The sequence below is a fragment of the Camelus ferus genome, chromosome 12 (assembly GCF_009834535.1).
Source record: "Camelus ferus isolate YT-003-E chromosome 12, BCGSAC_Cfer_1.0, whole genome shotgun sequence".
NCBI classification, from domain to species: Eukaryota; Metazoa; Chordata; class Mammalia; order Artiodactyla; family Camelidae; genus Camelus; species Camelus ferus.
The window spans coordinates 6,102,743-6,125,016 of record NC_045707.1 but is presented as its reverse complement, the minus strand read 5'-3'; the positions used below and the strand labels follow the sequence as shown (position 1 = coordinate 6,125,016).

General features: G+C 48.4%; 1 protein-coding gene and 1 long non-coding RNA gene across 2 annotated transcripts in view; one reads left to right on the top strand and one right to left on the bottom strand.

Moving 5' to 3' along the window:
- The window catches only part of ZC3H7B (zinc finger CCCH-type containing 7B), a 49,878-nt gene extending 33,497 nt beyond the window's left edge, over positions 1-16,381 (bottom strand). Inside the window, 1 exon segment of the mRNA XM_032492320.1 lies at positions 16,009-16,381. The gene's annotated coding sequence lies outside the window, so the exon portion shown is untranslated.
- On the top strand, positions 1,769-3,732 carry LOC116667531. Its single transcript, XR_004324350.1, has 2 exons — positions 1,769-2,009; positions 3,531-3,732. It is a non-coding gene; the product is annotated as an uncharacterized LOC116667531 (long non-coding RNA).
- Positions 16,382-22,274: the final 5,893 nt, after the last annotated feature.

Below are 22,274 nucleotides of genomic sequence, written 5' to 3'. Positions count from 1 at the left end.
CTACTGGGTTGGCAGACACGGTGCTGGGAGTGGGGGGCGGGGGGAGGTCCAAAATGAATCAGTCACTCAGGCCCAGCCCTGCCCTCTGAGAATTCCTGGTCCAGAGGGAGGGAAAGACAGGAGAGCAGCAGTGCAGGCCAGCTGTGGTACAAGGGGCCTGGGAACTGAGGGGTCAGAGGAGGTGGATCCATGGGCGGAGGCCGGGGAAGGATCTGCAGGAGGTGGTCATTGGGCTGGATGTGAAGAGAATGACAAGTTTCTTGGGTAGATCAGGAAAGGACACCTGCCCAGCAGCATGCACAGTGAGCCTGACCTGGAGGTCCCAATTCCAGCTGGCACCCCACAGGGCTGTACACAGGTCAGTCAGTAGGCCTAGCCCATGACTAGTAGGAATCTGGAGGGTCAGGTGTTAGAAAAGGAAGGAAGCCCACATTTCCTGGACACCCACCATGCACCAGGTAATGTGCTGACCTGCTCCCAATTAAGGGGCCTTCTGCCAGCAACTGCAGTGGTCCCCGGGAGGACGGGAGTGGCCCAGACCACCCGAGAGCTGCGCAGTCTGGGGGTCTGGCTTTGCCTGACCATGCCCGTCACAGAGTGCAGACTACTAAGCACCTGGTAAGTGCCAGCCCCCTGGGTAGAGGGGCAGGTAAAGTATAAAGCACACTGCCTGGAAAAAAAACCCAGAGGCCACCTAAACAGTGGCCCTGTGTGAACTGAGGAAGTGAGGGAACCACACGCACACCCTTAACTCACTCACTCATTAAACACGAGGGGGCACTTCAACGTGCCAAGTCCTGCTCTGGGTACAGGGGACACGGCCATGACTGAAACAAAATCCCTGCCCTCAGAGGGCTCACAGTCTAGTGGGAAGACCAGCCTGCAGGGGCCCAGTTACCATACACTGAAATAGGAGCTTCAACGAGCCGGTCAGCCTTCTTCCAGCCGGCCCGCTGGCCATGCGTGCATTGAGCACTTGAGGAATGCCTGACATGTTCTAGGGCTGTTGAGGATTCAGCAATTAACAAAGGTGACAAAGTCTCACCTCTTTTAGAGCATATGTTCTGGTGGAGGAGGGATACAACAAATAAATATAAAATGTAATAAGGAAGGAAAAAATAAGGAGCTAGAGTGATATACTCTATAATTATATTGTATAAAAGGGAACAAGCCATGTGAATGTTTTGGGAAAGGTGTTCAGGCAGAAGGAACAGTGAGTGCAAAGGTCCTGAGGCAGAGACTGGTATATCTGAGGAAGAGCAAGGAGCCCAGTGTGGATGGAGCTGGGTAGGCAGTGGGCAGAGTGGTGAGTGGGAAGGTCAGAGGCTCAGCATGGGGGACCGTATGTGAGGTCTTGTAAGTGGGACAAGGACTGTGGCTTCCACCCTAAGTCAGATGGGAAATCACAGGAGGTTCTGAACAAAAGGGTAGCTGTGAGTCTAGCTCTGCCCTACATGAAAATGAGTTGTCATTAAATAAACGGGATTTATTTAAATTTCACTGTGACTCCATCAGGCAGGAAAACAGATGCTTCCAAAAGGCTAGGAAAGTTGTTCAAGGCCACACAGTGGTCCAGGAGCCGGGGTCAAAGGGCCTGGGGAGATGGGCATCAGACAGCTCATTAACAACATGCCCGGTGAGCAAAAACCCCCTCACTCCCAGCCCCAGCAGGCACCTACTGCCCCACACCCCTCCCTCCTCTTCAGTTTCCCTCCTCTGGGAAGAATATTTTATAGGTGCTTATGAACTGAATGTTTGTGTCCCCACTCAAATTAATGTTGAAGCCCTAACCCCAACATGCCTGTACTTGTAGATGGGGCCTCTAAGGAAGTAATTCCAGTTAAATGAGCTCACACGGGTGGGGCTCTGATCCAGCATTTTGTTCAGTGGCCTGGCTAGACTAGTACACATCTTGCTACTGAGAGGTGGGGTTCTGCTGTAAAAAACAGCTAAAAATACGGAAGCAGCTTTGGAGCCAGATGATGAGACGAGGCTGAAGGAGCTTTAAGGTATGTGCTAAAAAAAAAACCCTGAAGGAACTGTTGGTAGAAATATGAACACAAGGTGATTGTGGTGAGACCTCAGATGAATATGAACAGCAGGTTACTGGAAACTGGAGGAAAGGCGATCCTTGTTATAAACAAAGAACTTGGCTGAATTGTGTTCCAGTGTTTGGTGGAAGGCAGAATTTGCAGGTGATGAAACTGGATTATTTAGCAGAGGAGCTTTCTAAGCAAAGTATGGAAGTTGTGGCATGGGTTTGCCTACTGCTTATGGTAAAATGGGAGAGAAGAGAGGTGAACTGAAGGAGGGGTCATTTAACAAAAGGAACCAGAACTTGAAGTTAGAAAATTCTCAGCCTATTCATATTGCAAACAAATGAGAAAGAGTGTTCTGAAGAGAACACCGAGGGTGTGCTGCACAACCCTCGGTAAGAGGATTAGGATGGATCTAATCAGCCATCAGCAGAAGTCAGAAATAGAGATGGGATTAAAGCAGCAGAGACAATGCCAGTTTGAACTAAAGGGGACAGAGAAAGCTGGGTTATGGTGAAGGCAGGTGGTAGGACTTCTGGAATTCTACAGGACAGGACCACAGAGCTATTTGGCTGCAAACATGTCCTATCCTTTAAGAAAAGGGAAGTATAACCCTGAAGGTGATTTAGAGATCATCAGGGCTGCCTTCTTGGTTTCAAAGGGTGGGGCCACCACCTCCTTTTCAACAGGTCCTGCTGTTGTCACCCAGAGCCTTGGGGGCCAAACTGCTGGCAGAGCTGTGGGGTGATGCTGTGTCCCAGTGGGCAGGAAGGAGGAACATCAAGCCACAGAAGATGATTCTTAAGCCTTAAAATCAAATGGGAGGTGGGGAGGGTATATCTCAAGTGGTAGAGTACATGCTTAGCATACCCAAGGTCCTGGGTTCAACCCCCTAGGACCTCCTCCAAAAATAAATTAATAAGTATACCTAATTACCTCCCTCCAAAAAAATAAAATTAAAAAAAAAATCAAATGGGATTTGCCCCATTGGGTTTTGGACGTGCTTGGAGCTCGTTATCTCTTTCTTCTTTCCAATTAATCCCTTTTGGAATGGGAATGTCTATCCCATGCCTGTCCCACCATTGTGTTTTTAAAGGCTTATAACTTGTCTGGTTTCATAGGTTCACAGCTGGAGAGAATTTTGCCTCAGGACGAATCATATCTCCAGTCTCAACCATATCTGATTTAGATGAGACTTTGGGCTTGAGAGTTGACGCTGAAAAGAGTTAAGAATTTTGGAGCTATTGGGATGGGATGAATGCATTTTACATGTTATGAGAACATGAACTCGGGGGGACAAAGGCAGAATTTATAGACTGAACATTTGTGTTCCCCCTCAGATATGTTGGAAGCCCAAACCCCCAATGTTGGAAACAGGGCCTCTAAGGAGGTAATTAAGGTTAAATGGGGTCACAAGGGTAGGGCTCTGATCTAACAGGGTTAATGTCCTTATTAGAAGAGACACCAGAGAGTTCTCCCTTGCTCTCCCTGCAGGCAGGCATCACCAACCAAAGGCCAGATGAGGCCACGGTGAGAAGGCAGCCAGCTGTCTGCAAACAAGAAGAGAGCTCTCACTAGAAACTAAATCTGCCAGCACCTCGATCTGGCTTCAGATCGCCAGCACTTCTAGGCTCCAGAAGTATGAGAAAATAAATTTCCAGAAGTATGAGAAAATAAATTTCTGTTGTTTAAGCCACCCAGTCTATGATATTTTGTTGTAACAGTCAGAACAGACTAAGATAGTAATTAAAAGATCATTTGTGGGGGGAGGGTATAGCTCAGTGGTAGAGCACATACTTAGCATGCACAAGGTCCTGGATTCAATCCCCAGGACTTCCATCAACAATACCACCAAAAAAAAGATCATTTGTTCTCAGTTAAAGAGGGAGGTGGTGAGTTCCTCAAAGGTGAGGGTCAGGCATGACTCAGATAGGGCACTTGGTGGAAGAGCAAGGAGCATAAAAGCCAAAACATCTCGTTTCTTTCTAAAGAAAAAAGTTCAAGGAGACATCTGAGGCTCTGATCTCCCCAGAATCCCACTACCAAGCTGGGCAGTTCCCTCCCCCAACCACCAACTCTGGGTCCAGGTTCTTATAATTTAGGAATTTCAAGCTGGACCTGCCTCAAATGGGCTCTTCTCAGAAATACATCTGTGGATTAAAGAACCAACAGGAAACAGTTCCTTTGATTTATCAGCACAATATGTGACCTTGCACCCAGGTGCATGCCTGGGTTCAAATTCAAAATCTGTTCCTTATTAACTGATTATTACAAGCTGCTTAATTTCTCAGTGTTTCACTTTCCTCATCTCTGAAACAGGGATACTAATATCTACTGTATAGCGTTGTTAGGAAGGTTCAATGAGATGTCTGACACATAAGCATTGAGTATCAACTATTTTTATTTTATAATCACCATGATTACTTTAAAAAGACGGGCAAAGAACATAAACAGGAAATTCGCAGGAAATATAAATCATTGAGAAAAGATACTCAAGCTCACTGATAACAGAGCCACACATTAAATCTACAAGGTGCCACTTTTTACCTATGAGGCTAAGGAGAGAAGAGAGCCTGGTGGATGAGGGTGGAGGAAACGGCACTCTGCAACACTGCCAATACTCTGAGTGTGGGAACCGGCAGTGCCTCTGTGAAGCAGCACCCACCAAACCAGAAAGCTGCCCACCCAGCAGCCAGCCTCCCTTCTTCCTCCCTGGCACAGTCCCAAAACAGTTCCTCAGGTGAATCTGCATTGGGCTAAGCCAATCATAACGGTCCTTTTCCTTGCCAGTGATTGGCTTGGCCACGGCCATGTGACATCATCCTGGCCAATAGACAGGAGGGAAATCAGCCAAGGGGCTTCTGGGAAAGACTTTCTTCAGACTCAAAAGGGGGACAGAAGAAATAATCCCTTTCCTGCAGCTGTGCGCCAGGGTATTAAGAAGAAGGCAGAGCAGAAAGACAGACCAAAGGTATTTAATGATCATGTCTGACCCCATAAATTAACTGACCTCAGAAATGCTCCACCTCATTTAACATGTGAGATTATAATAAACTCCCATTTTGAGGAAGGAATTCTGTTACTTGTAGCCAAAAGCCTTCCAAATGATACAATGTCCTTTCCCTTTGACCCAGAAATTTCTCTTCTAAGAATTTAACCTACCAAAATCCTTGTAAAAGCCCTCAATTATATTTGTACTGGGAAGTATTTTTTAAAGAATAAAAAGTTAGAAGCAACCTTAATGCTCACCAGTAAAGAATTAACTTAATCAGTAATTTGAGTTATGGTATACCCATACCATGGAATACAATGCAGCTGTTGAATTTATATGTATTGTCAGAGATGGCTCTGTACACGGCTGAGAAAGGGAACAAAAAGCAGAGTTTAGAACATTTTGTGTTGTATGATTACATCTGTGCAGTGTGTGTTTACATAAAGAAGGAGTTTGAGAGAATATTCTCCAATTTAACTGGTTCTCTGGAGACTGATCTGCCAAGAGGCAGCAGGACACAGACGACTTTCTTTTCTGCTTTCTATACCTCAGAATGGTTTGGATTTTTTGCAGACAGCAAGTATTAACCCTGTAATCTAAGATAAAAAATGAGACAACTGACTTGAGGCCAACAGTAGGACAGGGGCCAAATGGGAACCAGTAAGTTTTTAAACCCAGTGCTCCAGGACTCCCCAAATGTCCATGGACTATTCTTTCCAAGGAAAAGACCAAACCATTCACTTGAGAACCATGAAGGAAACACATTTTTTTTTTTCCCACTTTGGAGAAGGGCTGAAGATGACAGAATTTTAGAGACTCAGATCTTCATCAGACCAGGAAGGGACTGTGCCAGCCTCATCAAAATCTTAAATGTCTGGCCCTACACCTGACACAGAGCTAGTGCTCAGGAAATAGTGGCTTGGATGAAAAAGAAATGGATGAATGAATATCAACTTATCCAACCCAGGTATTACATAGATAAGAATAAGTGAATGTTGAATAAATAAATCAGAAAAACTGATACCAAAATAAATTAATCGGGTGATAATATTAACATTTCTTGAGTGGTTACCATGTGCCAGGAGCTGTCATGATCCCTATACACATAATATCTCAAGGCTCGCACAACCCTATGAAATATCTAGGGACTGCTATCATTCCCATTTTGCAGAGGAGGAAACAGAGGCACAGAGAAGTTAAGAGACTTGCCCAAGATCACACAGCTGGTATAGGTGGAGCTGGGATTCAAACCTTAGCAGCCTGGCCCCAGAGCCCACAGACATCACCATTACCCTCACCATCCCCCATTCAGCCATCAGCTCCAGCCCCAGGGCCCTCAGTCTGTCATCATGCTCAAGTCCTCCCCACCCCCAAACTAACTCCCTCCTCTGATCCTGAATCCCCTTCTGGCTAACACACAACCTTGATTCCCTTTCTTGGTCACGTTTTGTGAAAGGGTTGTCTCCACATTCTCACTTTCTACTTGCCCCAACTCACAGCAACCCCGCTCCCTCCGCACTGAAGGTGCTTGCCAAGGGTCCACCCCCTCCCAGGGACCTCCTAGCTGCTGAGTCCAGTAGGGGATGGTGTTTTACTGGCTTTTTCTAGGGCTCTTGGCTGCATCTACTTGGTTGTCCTCCTCCTCTGCTCAGGTCTTCCATGTAAACTTCTGTGGCAGGGGTTTTGAACCATGTAAAAGACAGTGCTCCTGCTCTCCTTACCCTACGTGCTCTCCCCCCATGAGCTCTTGCATTTCATGATCTCATGGGTCATGTCAATGACTCACAAATCTATTCCTCCCACCAGGCTCACCCCCTCCTCAATATTTCAGATTCATCTCTCTTACCTTCTGGGAGGTGCTACCCAGATGTCCAGGCTGTTTATGACCTCAGTGCCTTTCCTAATCCTGGACCCTCTACCTGGAATGCCCTCCTCCTCTCTACCCCCACCTTAGGCAACTCCTACTCATCCTTTAAGACCGAGCTTGGAAGCCTCCACGTCAGAAAGTCCTTCCTGGTGCCAATCCCAGCTGGGTTAGGCGTTCTTTCAACTCAGCACATTCCAAACTTGACTCAGCAGCTTCTCCCCTAATCCTGCTCCTCCTCCATTATTCCCTAACTCAAGTCGTGGATCCAACCATCATCCAATTCCTTCTACCTGGACCTCCAAAACACTCCTCCCTTCTTCTCCCGTCATCTCCACGAGCAGGCCCTCATCACCTCTGGCCAACAGCCTCTAACAAGCCCCTCCAATCTGCTGCTATTTGGTGGCCAGGGATATCTGACACACGTCAGTGTCACTCGCCTGCTTAAAACGCTTCCAAGTGCGCGTGTGTACACTGCGAATGAACAGGCTTAAAAAAAGGTGAAAAGTGAATAAGCTCTGTTGTCAAGTAAGGTACCAATGCCAGTTTTCTGGTTTTGATAATATATATTAGCTGCATAAGGTATCACCATCCAAGGTCACTGGCTAAAGGGACTCTTTGTACTATTTTTGCAACTTCCTGTGAATGAAAAGTTAAAAAACAAACAAACCTTATATGACACTCACTACCAGGAGAACAAAGGCCAAGCTGCTCATCCAGGGTACACAGTGCCCGTGGCCTGGCCTGGAATGTGGCACTCCAGCAACTGTGGACTGTCCTGCTTCCCGTTCAAGCTGCCCGCTTTTTCTAGAACAAACTTGACTAATGCTCAGTGCTTCTTTAAAGTCCAGCTGAGGTGGCCCCTCCTCCAGGAAGTCTTCCTTCCCCAAACCCCACCCTAGCACAGCACCCCAAGCTCACCACAACCACTGCTCTTATCCTAGGTAACTGAAATTATGTGCTCATGTCCCCAGACTCCCCCTAAACTAGGAACTCCTTGAAGGCAGAAGCTGCATCTGATTCATCTCTGAGCAGCACAGAGACAGTGCCCAGGAACACACTCTGAGTAAGTGCAGTCTCATGAATCCTAGAATAACAGTGAAGGTGCTGATTTCAGTCATCACTTACTAAGCACTTTCTCCTTCCAGATATTCTTCTTAGAGCTTTAAGTATAATACTTAATCTTCATAACACCCCTTAAGAAAAGTATTACCATCATCCCCATTTTACAGATGAGGAAACCAAAGCACTAGGAGGTGAACTGACCTGCCAGGGTGACTGTAAGTGACGAAGCTGGGCTCTGAACTCTGGCACTTGGACTGTGGAGCCCACACAGTGTCACCGCTCAACTCAAAAATCCTCCCCCACAGGCTGCCTTCAACCTTGACCCACACTCCACCCACCTGGCACTCACCTGCCCCAGGTTTCCTGCAAAAGCAGCAGTCAGTACAGTCCGCAGACAGGGCACAGACCACCTGGGGTCACATCATCTCTACGCCGGGCCCTTCTCTGACTACCAGGCCCTCGATGGCTTACCCACAGAGACCAGGAAGGCTTTAATTTCACAGTCCCTGACCTCACTAGTCAGCTTTCCAGGTCTGCATTTATCCCTTCCCCTGTCTGTCCACCTGAGGACCTTCTGCTCCAAGGAGGTCGGTCGGGGAGGGGTCTCAGCTTGTTTCTGGAGACCACATGCTGGGTATCAAGCAACTTCTGTGGCAGGGGTTTTGAACCTGGGGCCCAGGGAGAGAATTCAGGGGTCTGTGACCATTTTTCAGGGATCTGGGAAAACACATTTTTTTTCACTAATTTCTACCTGCTGTTAACGTTGCCTGCTATTATGAGCATAGGCAATACACTGCAGGAGTGTTGGCACAAGAAATCACGGCTTTTCTGCTGTCACATTTCAGCTACTGCAGATGTAATAAAATATTGTTCACCCTCACCACAACCTTGAAATTACAGTAGTTACATTACACTCACTGCTTGATCTTCTTTTTTTAGTGCATTGATTAAAAAAAAAAAAAAAAGCCCAGCTGTAGTTCAAGAGAATTGGTTTCCTTTGTAATTCTGTGTATTTTACTTTATGCATTTAAAGAGTATTCTGAGAAGACATTCCTGGGCTTCCCCACGCTGCCTGCAGAGGTGATTTAGAAGCCCTGTTCTCAGGAATCATGCTGTTTATCCCTACAATAATCTCAAAAGTAGGTGCTAATATCCCCTCTTTCTACCAAGATGTGAGGCTTGCAAAAAATAAAGTATAAAAAAGAAAAAAAACCACCAACAACAACAAAAAAAACGAGTCTTGAAGGGATCCATGACTGGCCCAAGGCCCCTCTGCTGCCGGGGAGAAAGGCTGCAGGTATGGTGTGGCCTGGGGCTCCACCGGGAACCTTCTGGAATGGACGGGCAATGGATGCCCACAGGACTCATTAACCTGCACTTTGTTTTCTGTTAACTGGTCACCTTGAACAGAAACCAAAGTTCAGGAAACTTGCCCCAGGCCTCCCCCACTGCCCCATCAAAAGCCAAACTAAGAGTCAGTCGCAATGCATAACCCTCACCCGCCTACAGCATTCTGGTTACAAAGGGCTTTTACTTTCTTAATCTTGTCTGTCGCTACCAACAACCTGAGGGCCAAACTGCACAGAGGAGTTCAAACCCACTTGCCTCTCCAGGGGCCCAGGCTCCACTCCAGTTCTCCATCACCACCCACCCACCAAGGTACTGAAATGAGACATTTAAACAATAACTTTTTTTTTTAATAGAAAAGTAACGTAAGTTCATTGTAAAACCCTTGGGAATTATGGGCAAGTATACTTTAAAAAAAAAAACCAAAAAACACACAACTTGCCCAGAATCCCAGAGCTCAGAGCCTTATCATTCTTCTTTTCTGAGCAATTGAGAAGTCATTGCTCTGTTCATGGGAGCAGAAATCTTTGTGGTCGTACCACCTGGGCACCAAGAGTTTCATGGGCTGCTCTGCCTGCGTCACTGCCAGGAGACAGGCTGGGGAAGTGCAGAGCCCTGAGCCGGGTTGCAGTCCCAGCCCTGTCCCACACTGGTTCTCCAGGCATCAATCCGAGCCTCCATTTTGTCATTTGCAAGATGTAGCTAATGACACCTACCTTGTAAGACTATTTTGCAGATTTAAATAGTGCCCCCATCCCCCAACACACACACACACCAGTAGGTCTGAAATTTGCGTTTCTCCTGAACTGGGCACTGTCAGAGAATGCTTGGCAACTTTCAAAATTATCCTGAGTACTTTTTAATCAGTCAACACAGATTTCTTTGTGGTTTCTTTCTAGGCCACTCTTTTTTGGCAAGGGCTGTTCTGGACCACCCTGCTACTATTATTCATTTATTCAACAAATAACCACAGAACACCTTCCTGTTCGATGGCTCTGCTAGATGCTGGGGAACAGGGTTAATAAAGTCCCTGGCCTTGGGGAGCTTTGTGGTCCAGGTATGGAAAAACAAATAAACAGGTCCCTGTTAAATGCACAAGATAAGCAAAGATACAGATAAGAGTTACAAAGAAACTAAAATAGGATACGTCGCAGGGAGTGATGGGGGTAGGGGCTGGGAGCTTAGGGCAGGCCCTTCTGAGAAGGTGGCATTTAAGAGGGACAAGGAGTCAATCATGGGAACATGGGAAGTGGGTAAGGGCACACCGGGCACAGGGGATGGCAAAGGCAGTGGCCTGAGGTGGGAACAAGCTTAGAATTCAAGGGAAAGACAGAAGGGCAGTGAGGCCGCACACTGGAGTGAGGGCAGGCCAAGTAGGAAGCAAGGTGCCAGGCACAGGCTGAGGCTGGTCAGAGAGCTACACACAGCCACGCTGGAGAGCCAGCGCTGGGTTCTAGGTGTGTCAGCACACCGCTGGGAGGTTTTCAGCAGAGAAGGGACAGGGTCTCACTTAAATCTTGAGAAGTACCCTTTGGCTGCTGCGTTGAGGATGCATGACAAGAAGAGAAGCTGGAAGACTGGTTAGGAGGCTACTGCAGTAGTCCAGGCCCAAATTATGGTGAGCAGTGGAGAAGATTCAGGAACATTCTGGAGGTTATTAAATTTCCCTGGCAACCACAACCACACCCTCACACTGGGTGGTCTTTTTTTGAGTAAAGGTAGAATTATTCAGAGAGATACATACTCCATAGACATAGTGCAGGCTGCTTCAGAAGGCAAGAGAAAGGAGATGCAGGGTTGGGTGCTCAGTTTAAAGTCAGAATAGTTACACACCCCACAGACAGCGTGCGGGCTGTCTCACTCAGAGGGGAGCACAGCCTGGGCAGGCTCTACAGCCTTCAGAGTTCCTTCATTTGAGTCTCGGAGCAAAGTCAAGGCAGATGGGGCTGAATCAGCAAGAGGACAGGAGACTGAGGCCAAGACTGACGAAATGATGGTGCCCCAGCTCACGCAGCTACTGTGTACTGGAGCTGGGGACGAAAGCCAGGACTTTGAACTCCCTGCCCTGGGTTCCTCTGCCTGCAGAGGGACAGGGTATAACACGGAATATGCTCCAGAGAACGAGAGCACAGATGAGCCCCCGAAAAGCCCGAAGGGTCAGAGCCCTGACCTTGCCTGCAGCCCCCAGGGAAGTGCTCAATGCATGCTTGCTGGCTGACCCTGGCTCTTGGACTCAGGGAATCTAACCTCTGGCTCCTGTCCTGAGTCACAGTGTGGACAGGACAGGAAGAATGGAGGGTGGGTGACCCCTCAGTTTTCTTCTGAAAAACAGGAACCTCTCTTACCTTGAACGATTATCATGAGGGTTAATGAGAGACTGTGGGCAAAATCACAAGACAAGTGTTAGATAAGTAGGCCTTCCAGACAGGTAAGAAAAGCACTCCATGGAGACAGAAAGAACTTGAAGGCATCTCTTCTGCACGGCAGCTAAGTCCTCGGACTCGGCAGTCCTAGCGGCCTGGCTCCGTCTGACCCCCTGCTCGACCTCAGTCCTGTGATCTTGGAGCCTCAGTCTCCTCATCTGCAAAATGGGGCTGCTAATAATCGTTCCTGCCTCATAGTGTTATTAAGTGGATTCAGTAAGAGGCAGCTCAGAAAGCGCAAGCACGGTGCAGGCACACAGCAGCGGTCCAGACACGGCGGCTGCTGTCACTACTGCCACTATCACTGTCAAGCCCTTGTCTTAGCCTGATTCAGGCCTCAGGAATTGCTGCTGAACTGAAGTGACTACAGGTGGCTCCTGAATGCAGAAATGCTCCTGCCCCTTCAGTCTGGGCCTCCGTGGCCTGATGGGAAAACAGCGCTGACACACCTGCAGAAGCCATCAGGGCACCTGCAAAGAAGCAGACTTACTAGGAGAAATAAATAAGGTGGGAAGGAGCCCCAGAGCTGGTGATGACAGGGGAAGGAAAACGAGCCTGTTTTCTATGGGCCATTAAACGTGATGAAAGGAGCTGGCTTCTGTGGAGGCGCCTGGGAGATGACACGTAGCAGTCACTCCATCAACCCAGGCTGAGGCTCCTGCTTCGGCTGCAGCCAGACTTCCTCAGAGGACACCTCCACCTTCTGCTGTCTGAAGTTCACCTCTGCGGCCCCATCAGTCTCGTCTACCTCCCTCCCTCCCTCCCAACCTAACCTAGTCCCCCACGGGGCCAACTCAAGAGCCAGACCGCCTGGGGTTTGCCCTTTAACCCTGCCACCAACACAATGTCACTTACCCTCTCTGTGCCTCGGTTTCTTCATCTGTAAAATGGGGATAATTATAGCACTCACCTATAGGGCTAGTATAAAGGTAACAAGCTCCTCTTGGAAAAAGCACTCACAACAGCTGGCCACTAGCTAATTGCTGGGTTGGTGTTTGTTGAATTATTATTTTTTTTTAATTTAAACCTCTCTAGTTCCTCTCCTCTGAGTCTCCTGTCCTGATCCCTGGGCACTGGGCTTCTCCCAGAGGTTACCACCAAACATCATCAAATCTTAGGGCTCATTTTCAGAAAAGGAAATTTGGGCCTGGAGAACCCAAGGGACCATGGTGGCACAGCCTGTCTTCAACCTGAACTCACACCTGCCCCCACACCGTGGCTATAGCAGCTGATCTGCCCGCTCCTACCTTCCACTGCCCTGCCTTTGTCTGTCTCAATGCCTCTCCTTAGAATGCCCTTTCTCTGGCCTTTCTCAACCCATCTTTCAAATTGTTTAAATGGCACTTCTTCTCAGAAGACCTTCCACCCCCAGGGCAAAATCAATCTTCTTCCGCTACACTTGGGCATAATTCAATTTGACAACACAATGGCTGAATGTGTCCTCCTGGCACCTCCACTGGGGCCTGGGACACAGAGGCTGAGTCAGACCCAGTTCCTGTCCTTGGGAAGCTCAGGTTAATTATCCATAACTTTCTCCTTTCCAAGCTGTAAGCTCCTGAGGCATCGAGCTGGGCCCTGGCAGGCACTCGGGCAGTGAACTTAATCTCCATGCTCCCACCACTGTTGTGCCTGCTCCAGTCATGCTTTCTGAAATCTCCTGAGGGTACCTGTACTGGGCCAGCCCGTGAGGCCGTGGGATGCAGGGCTAGTTCTGTGAAACTCCCCGGCCTGGCGGAGCCTGCTGACCTTTTAAGCTTAAGGCTCCACCCCTGAAGCATCTGCCAATTCAGACTGTCTTGGTCTCTGTTCTTGTCCACATACTTGGGATGGAGGTGATCTGATTCTGACACCAGGTAGCACACTCAACAGTCACACAGGACTGACTTCAAATCCAGCTGGGTGACTTTAGGCCAGCCACATAAACCCTGTGTTCTTCAGTTTCTTCATCTGTGAAATGGAGACAATAATGCCTATCCCTTATGGAGCCACCGTAAGAATTAGAATGTATGTCAGCCTCCCAGTGTGGAAGCAATTGTGTGAACCCAGAACTCCCTACGTCTTCTCCACCCCGGCCAAGCCTCCACACTCTTTCAAGCTCAAGATCACTTCCTGGAGGGAGCCTTCCCTAGCTTTCCCAGGCTACCCTGAGAGCTTTCTTCTCTCCACTGCCACCACACTGACCCTGTAGTGACCACTTCCTTGTTCACTCATTGGTTCACTAGAGTTAACCTCTCTCCTGCCCCTCTAAGTGGCAAACTCAACCCAAGGCTGCCCCCGCAGCATCACGCTATGCTCACAAGAGGCCCTTGAAAAGTAACTTGCTAAGGTAGCCAGGACTCTGGGAAAGGTGAAGGTTTGGAGGCAGAAAATCAGGCAGGAATCCCAGCTCCTATGTGACTTTCCTGGGAGACCTTCAACTCTCTAAGCCTCAGGTTTCTCATCTGGAAAATGAGGACTGAAAAATGTCAAGCTGACATGGTTGCTATGAAGGACAGATGAGCCAACATATGTGAAAGCCCTTTTGTTATAAACTAAAAAGTGCTATTTAAAGGATTATTATTTTCATATTCTCAAATCCAATCCTGCTGACGCTTCAACTTTCCTATACCTAAGACTCAAGAGACTAGCTCATCCCACAGAGCTTCTTAGCCCCCAATAATCCACCAAAACCCACATTCTTAAGTGTCCATCCTAAACAAAAAGCCAACAGCCTAGAATTCACAGCATCCATGGAAGACAAACCTCACTCCAGCTCAGGGGCCACAAAATCTCTCCCCTATTCTCAGATCTCAGCCCTCTTGGACACAGCTTAAGGAAGCCCACACCTCAAACCTGCTCCAACTGTGTTTGGCCAGGCATCATTTCTAGTTTGCAGTCCAATTTCTATGGGAAGTGAAAAAGGGGAAAGACCACCAAGGTGGGTGTGGTTGTATGTGGGGAGAGGGAAGGGGAAGTCTTGGTAGTAGAATTAAAGATTCTGCTGGAATTTTTTTTTTGATTCTGCTGGAATTTTGTGTCCAACAGTTGCTAAATGTACTGTAATTATCACATTTGTGTGAAAATTCAAAGATCTGCATTCTGCTATTATCATGGGACTCATGAATTGCAGGCGCCGAAGAAAAATGGTAAAAAGTTGGGGTTCAAAGTCTTGTACCCAGGAACCAGTCTCAGTAAGCAACCCCAGAGAAATGAAATCCCTGACAAAGCTGCTGTGGGCCCCAGGCCCCCACTCTGGGCCCAGCCAGCCCCCTTCTCCAGCCTCCATTCCTTCTCCAGCCCCCGCTCTTCCCCATTAAGGCCATTTTGGCATCACAGCCGTCAGGGTCTGTCACAGTGAATTGTTTCTACGTGATTTTTCCCCCTGGGAATCTGCTTTGTCTCTGTGAAAGACCCCCAAACCAGGCGCCTTATATACACTTGAGACAGGCAGATTTTAAGGGGGAAAGCCGCGAAAGGAGAGAGCAGGCCTGGAGGGGTTCCTGACGCCCGCTGAGGGCGGGAGGGGGTCCGAGGCTCCCCGGCACCCATCTCCCCGGGGCGTCCCCCAGGCTCTGGAGTTGTCCCCCGCAGCCACCGCGCTCCTGTCCCGATGACGGGCCCTTCGCAGGCCTCAGAGCCCAGCGACTGATCTCGCGACCGGAAATGCCCCCCCGACCGCGCCCCCCGTTGCTGCCGCCCCCTCCCCTGGGCCGGCCGCAGGCCCCGGATCCCCGGGCTCGCGTGACCACCGTAGCCGGCAGGAGCGGCCTGTCGGCGGGCGCGGTGCTCGGCCCGCGCTCCGGTCCTTCCAACCTCCGGCACTGCAGGACCAAGGCGCACACAAAAGGAAGGGGCGCGCTGCCAACCACGTCCCCCCCAACCCCCTCGACCCCCATCGCGCGGACGGGCGAAGCATCCGCGCACCCCAAAGCTCCGGACGCAGAGAGAGCCCCCCACGCAAGAAAATTCCAAGACACCCCCCGGGGGTTGCTGAGGAAGCCAAATCACCCAGCGGCAGGTGCCCCCGGTCGCACAATAACTTTGAAACTTTGGGTCAGGGCACGGGGATCGGGAGGGGGAGCCCCCAAAAAACGGAAAGGGGGGTGGGGGGGCTACTTCTTTATTTTTGCAAAATGCACTTTCCGGGTGGCCCCGCGCAGCCCCGGCCCGGCCAGGGTTTCCCGCGCCGCCTCCCGGCCCGGCGCGGTCCCCGGGCGCCCCAAGCCCTCCCGCGCCGGCCGCAGGTTCGCGGTCGGGCCCCGGCCTCTGCCCCGCCGGGCTCGGGCCGCGCGCAGCACTCACCTCGGCCGGGCTGCGCTCCCCGCGGGCCTGCGCCGAGCCCGATAAATGGTATGCTATGACTAGAGGTATGATTACGTTATTATTATTAGTAATAATAAGAGTAAATGCTATTTAATTACGGGCGGCCGCATCCTGCTCCCGGCGCCGCCGCCCCGGCAGCTCCGTCCATGTGGCTCCGGAGCGCTTTACTTTCATTTCCAGCCCCCTCGGCCGGCCGCTCGCTGCAGCACCCGCTGGAGGCACGATCTCCCTGCAGTTCTTCCTCCTCGGGTCCTAGAGCGCGTCGCCCCTTGCCTGGCGCCGGGGGTGGGCGGCGCGGGCTGCGCACCTGGGGGCGGAGGGGGCGGGGAAGTCCCCCTTCCCCGTGGAAAGCTCATGCCTGGCATTCACCTTTATTTTCTTTGAGAGTGTCCTTCCCTCTTAGGGCTTTTCTTTTGGCAATTCTGCATTTCTGGGCGGACACTGGTAAAACTCAGCGCCTCCGCCCTTCCTCATGTGTGTAAAAAGCTTCCGGGTTTCCAGATGCTTTCTTTGAAGGCCCCCCCAAACCCTTGCTGCCCCCCCTACCCTTTGCAAGGATGAGGACAAGAGGCTCAGAGAGGAATCAGGACCTCCCTCGGCTGTTGTGGTATGTATGGGATGTTTCCCGGAAGGACTTGAGGCTGCCTAGAAGACCAAGAAGGAAAGGGGAAATCACCAAAGGAGAAACCAGCTGTGAGCATCCCTGGCACTACCTCAGAGCTGGCCAGGTCCAGGTTGGATTTGAATCCAGAGCTTCAGATTCCAAATACGGTGTCATCCCACACGACCATCCATCACCTGCCTCATTGATTCCTCAGAGTTCTCTCTCCTCATTTTACACACACAGATGTGTATACATGTACATATATATGTATGCCTGTACATATATATTTTTTAATTCATTGAGGATCAGCTGTGAGCCTAGCTGATTTTAGCTTTACAAGTGTTATCTCTTCCACATTTGTGCCAGACATCATCTTAGAAACTGGAGACAAATTTTAAACATGCTGTGGTAAATGCTATGAGGGACAAGAAACTGGCACAATTTACTTAATTAATTCTCACAGTAATCCTAGAATATCAGTTTTGGCATGACTATTTTACAGATGGAAAACTGAGGCTTGGAGATTAAGTAACTTGTCCGAAGTAGCAATTCTGACTCCAGAGTTTGTATGCTTTACATGGCCTCCTACACTTTTCAATGTCTACCTTAAAGGAGCCTTGAAAAGGGAAGAAAAAAATGCACCTGCACCATCACAATTTCTCAAACTCTTCATTCTGTGGATGCCCTCGCTGCCCTCACTACTCTAAGATTAACAAACAAAAAGGGAGCCTCTGGCATGAAGAGAATGGACATTTATGTCCAGAAACGAAAAGCAAAGTCTGGTGGCCCTCAGACTTAGGGAGAGGTGGGGCTTGTTTAAAATGAAGACCCCTAATTCCCCACATACACAACCCCCCACCCCGAGATTCTGACTTAATATCTGACAAGTACAACCTTGGGGATTGTGAGGCTTAGTGGGAGATCAACCACTGGGTCACCTGTGATAGATCCAAGATCATGGGCTAAAGGCAGCCACAGACAGAGCCTGGCAATTTAGGACGGCTGGGTGGTACGGTAGAGGTGTCAATGAGGCAGTGTTAGGAAGACCAGGTCCGTTGGAGTCCCAACTCTGCCACTTGCTAGCTGTGTGACCCTCGGTAATCTTTCTCCTCACTTTCCTCATCTGCAAAATAAGGATAAGAAAACCTAATCAACATAGAGTTTGTTTCAAGTACTATAATTAAATATAGTACAGTGCCTAGCCCACAGGGATGAGTAAATGTTAGTTCCCATATCCCCTGTACAATTTATGATGAAACACTCTTGACAATTTATCATATTAGGTACCATTGTTATTATCAGCCCCCCCATTTTATGGATGAAGATGCTGAGGCCAGCTGGACTACTGACTGCATCTTGCTTCAAATGAACTAGCTGGTAAATGGTATGATGATTCCACCATCCCAGGTTGCCAGTGGAAGAGGACTGTCTGTTATTTAATGTAGATTCAGCTGGACACCAACCCTCCCCTCTGTTGCCCTCGTCTCTTGAATTAGGCATCAATAATAGTTAAACTACCTGAGCTTCCTGCGATGGTAAATGGGCCCTAACAAGACCCCAGAGGAGGTGGTGCTTTGGAGAGAAAGGCCCCAAAACTGGCACCAGCAGATTGCCCTATGTCCCCACATTAAAACTTAAATAGCAGTAATAGCCACTACTTTTTATTTACTATGAGCCAAGCATGTTGTACACATTGATTCTCTTACCCTCCCCCAAACCCTGTAAGGTAGGGACTGTTTTCACCTGTTTCGGTGTGGAGAAACAGACACAGAGCAGTTAAGCGACTTGGTTGAGGTCACACAGCTAAGAAAGAGACAGAGACAGAGGCAGAGACATCTGTAAGATCACAGCATCATGACGTGGATATCTTCAATCTGGGGGCATCACTGGTTCCCACCAAGGACCTGTCACCGGAGTGGGTCACTGGAGAATGGGAGTCAGACACTCATGCTGTGAACTTTGAGGAACTGACAGGTACATCACTCAGTTATCCCTTTTCCAGGGAGCACCTCCTGCTCCAGGCTTAGGCCTGCCATGGCCTGGACCGCAGAGATGCCTTGTTTTGTTTTGTTTTTTTCAGAGATGCCTTGTTGTCACCTGGGGAGAGCCTGAGTACATGGCAGTCTTAGTGCAACCATGTATGGTGTTCATTCACTGACTCAGAAACATTCATTGCCAGGCCTTAGGCTAGGTCCTGGGACTGCAGATAAACCTCTGTCCCCACTGCTCCAGCACAGTCCCAGGTCCCAGCCCTCCAGCAAGGGGTCTTCTCTTGGGGTTTAGGGAAAGACCGTGAAGATGAATGCACAATTTTAGACTTAGGTTGGGGATAATAAGAGTACTTCCCCCCTGGGGTTATTGTGAGGAGTGAGTTCCTGCATGCAAAACATTGAAAAATATGTGATTAAATAAATAATAAATATGTAATACATTCTCCTGGAAAACAGTCCATAGAATTCAGATTCTCAAAGGTGAGGGTGATTTTTAAAAAAAGAGAGAGGGGTGGACCCGTGAGCCTAGAAGTATAATACAGTGGATGAGATGCCGGTGATAAAACACGGTCACATTTGTCCCCAATATGCTTGCAAATGTTCAAGCAGACAGAAAGTTGAAAGAACTGTACAACCCTAGCTTATGCTACATTGTTAACATTTTGCTATAGTTGCTTAATCATATACTGATCCTTCCATCCATCCACTCATCAATTCATGTAACATTTTTGTTAAAAACAAAACAGGTAATTTTTAACTTTCTTCTTTATGCTCTTTTGCATTGATACTAATTTTTTTAAACTGCTGTGTTTTCATTTGAAAAATGAAATTATTTCCATTTGGAAACAAAAGAATTCTTGAAAGAGAAAATAATCTACCAAAAGGGCTTGGTGCCAGAAACCCTTCATACACGTTAGAACTTAATTTAAGCTCCTCCCCAGTCACCATCCTTTTTCATCTCATTCATCACTGGATTCCAGAAGAGTGCCTTGTACATAGTAGGATGCTGAATAACTTTTTGTGGAGTGAAAGAATTCTTTTAATTATGTTTGTTTATCGAGGTTAAAAAAATTAGTTAAGGGAGCCCTGGGCTTGAACCCAGTGGGGAATGTGGTTTAAGTTTACCTATAACAGATGATGTAGCAAACCCCTCCTGCAATGTGGATAGGCCAGGAGCACCTGCATCTCTCCTCTCTCCGAGGGCCAAAGGCTAGCACCCAGTTGAATCTTGGGACTTTCTCTCCACATTCCTCATGTGTCCGACATAGTTCAGGCATTTGTTTTTGATCTGACTAAATGGCAAGTCTGCAGCCTTGGTAGCTCTTCAGGAAACCAGGATAAATATTGTTATTTAGTCCATTTACGATTGGCAGTCAAGTTTGTTTTCAGGCACTAGAATGGAATTTAAAACACTCGGTTAAAGTAAACCAAACTAATCAGAGGTAGTCTGCTTTTCTCTTCAAAACATTAAAAAAAAAAAAGGAAACAAAATAATAAAAACCACTGCACAACAGGGAGAAATATGGAACATCCACTCTCCCTTTACTCCCACCTCACACACACAAAGTAACTTGTTTTGCCTGTTGAAGAGAACCCCAGAGATCTGGCTTCTACTATGTCTTGTCTAGATATAGCTTCTACTATGTCTTGTCTAAGTTACTGTGTAATGTGGGCGGGTTATTTGACCTCTCTGGGCCTCAGTTCACCATCTGTTGCAAAGAGGAGAGGATGGCCTAACATGATTCTGTCCGTCAAAAGCTTTGATTCCACTTCTTGGGCCAGGCAAGCTCTCAGGTGATCATTTGAAAGAGAGAGTTGGAGAAAGGGAGGGAGAAAGAGAAAAAAGATGACAAATGTGTTGCTTGGAAACACTGATGATTCTAGACTCTTCTGACTCACTGTGCAAACCCCCTTCTCCTTTTTAAATCACAGTCTCCCCATTTGAAAGGGGTTTGAGATAGAATCTAGATTCAAGAGTAACAAACAGAATCTGGATTGCTAAGGGGTCTGGGTCTATGATTTTTAGCTTTGAATGTGGACACCTCCAGGCAGAACATCTCTCCACATCTCCACAAGCCCCATGGGGCTCCTATTACCACCTCCTGTTACCTACCTGGTCTTTGAAAGCCATTGTGTTTCTGCTAAGAATTCCCTTCCAGTTCTGAAACCCATCCGTCACCTGAATGAGGAGGAAGATCGCCTAAGATGTTTTACCGCCCACGTTCCTCTTCCCTTTGGAAGGTCCCCATCAGATGAAAGTCTCAGAAAGTAAAACTGGAAAAGGGAGCCCGAGGATCACCCCAAGGAAAATTTAGACTGATTTGATCAGTCCTAGCTAGAATCAGCACAGGAATAGCATCAGACCTAACTGAGAGCGTCTTAGCCTTCTCAGATGATGATTCATTTTAAGGAAACATCTGATGGCCCTGCCTGGAATCCAGTTCAAAGGTGGAAAACTGAAACACCTATGACAGGCCAGGCTCCAAGAGGATGCTGCCCAGATGGAGACAGTACCTGCCCAGAGGATCTCTCAGGTTGAGGCAGATGCTGCCAAGAATACTGTTAACTCTGACTATGAAGAAGCTCTCAAGGCTGCAGACCAATTGCTGCTGGGGCTTGCAGCTTGCTGTGGGGCCCAGAGGAAGGTGATTCATTGTAGCTTAAGTCGGGTAGGAAAGCCTCCTGAAGGAGGTGGCATTTGATATGGGCCTTGTAGGCAGAGGAGGAGAGGGGAGGGTGGAAAGACGATCCACATCTCAGTAGCTGTGTGAAGCTCCAGGATCTGGAGCTTCAGTTTTCTCATCTCTATGCTGGGAAGGGTGACAATGATGTCCAGTTCTTTGTGGTTGTAAGATGAAATTAGCAGTGTGTGGAAGCCTCTGGCACATAATATATCTAACTCCGAATTGGAGGTAAAGCAAAAGCATGTACATGAGCTGAGTTGTGAGAGGTAACTTTGGAGAAGGCTGTATACGTTGACGGTGATTATCTCTGGGTGCTATTTCATGACACACACATTTGTGGAGGAGCACAGAAACGTTCTGAAGCATGTCCCTCAATTTGGGTAGATCTGATGTTGCCTCATGATTAGATTAACCTTACGCGTTGCCGACTAGATGGTAATGCTGTGTTCTTGGTACATCACTGCGGAGGGTGTGCAATGGATGTCAGTACTGTGGACCACGTGGTTACAGTGGTGTGGCAGAGTTTATTATAGGGTTCCTATTTCCCCTTTTTAATTATCAAGTAATTTGTGACTACTTATGTGAACGGCTTCGAATATCCTTCCAATTTCATGGGACAAAAAAGGCAAGGTTTTCCCTTTAGGAAATGGATATCTATTTCTTGCTGAACAGATCCAGCACCGAGCCTCCCGCAGTACCAGCCTTTGTCAATAAAGTTACGTGAACGTAACCTTTCCGGAAGGGCTGAGACGGTAGCGCCGCAAAGCATTTTGGGAATTGTAGTCGTCGTGGGAGCTCGCGGCTAAACACCGCCCAGTGGCCTCCCGGAGAAAGAGCCAGAAGCCGAAAAGGGAGGGCAAAGAGCGACCAGCGGCGGCGTTCTGGGATGAGGTACGTCACGGCTACCTCATGGTAGTTCTCGGGCGCTGTCCTGCTGCGCCCCGCCGCGCCCCGCTCAGAACTGGA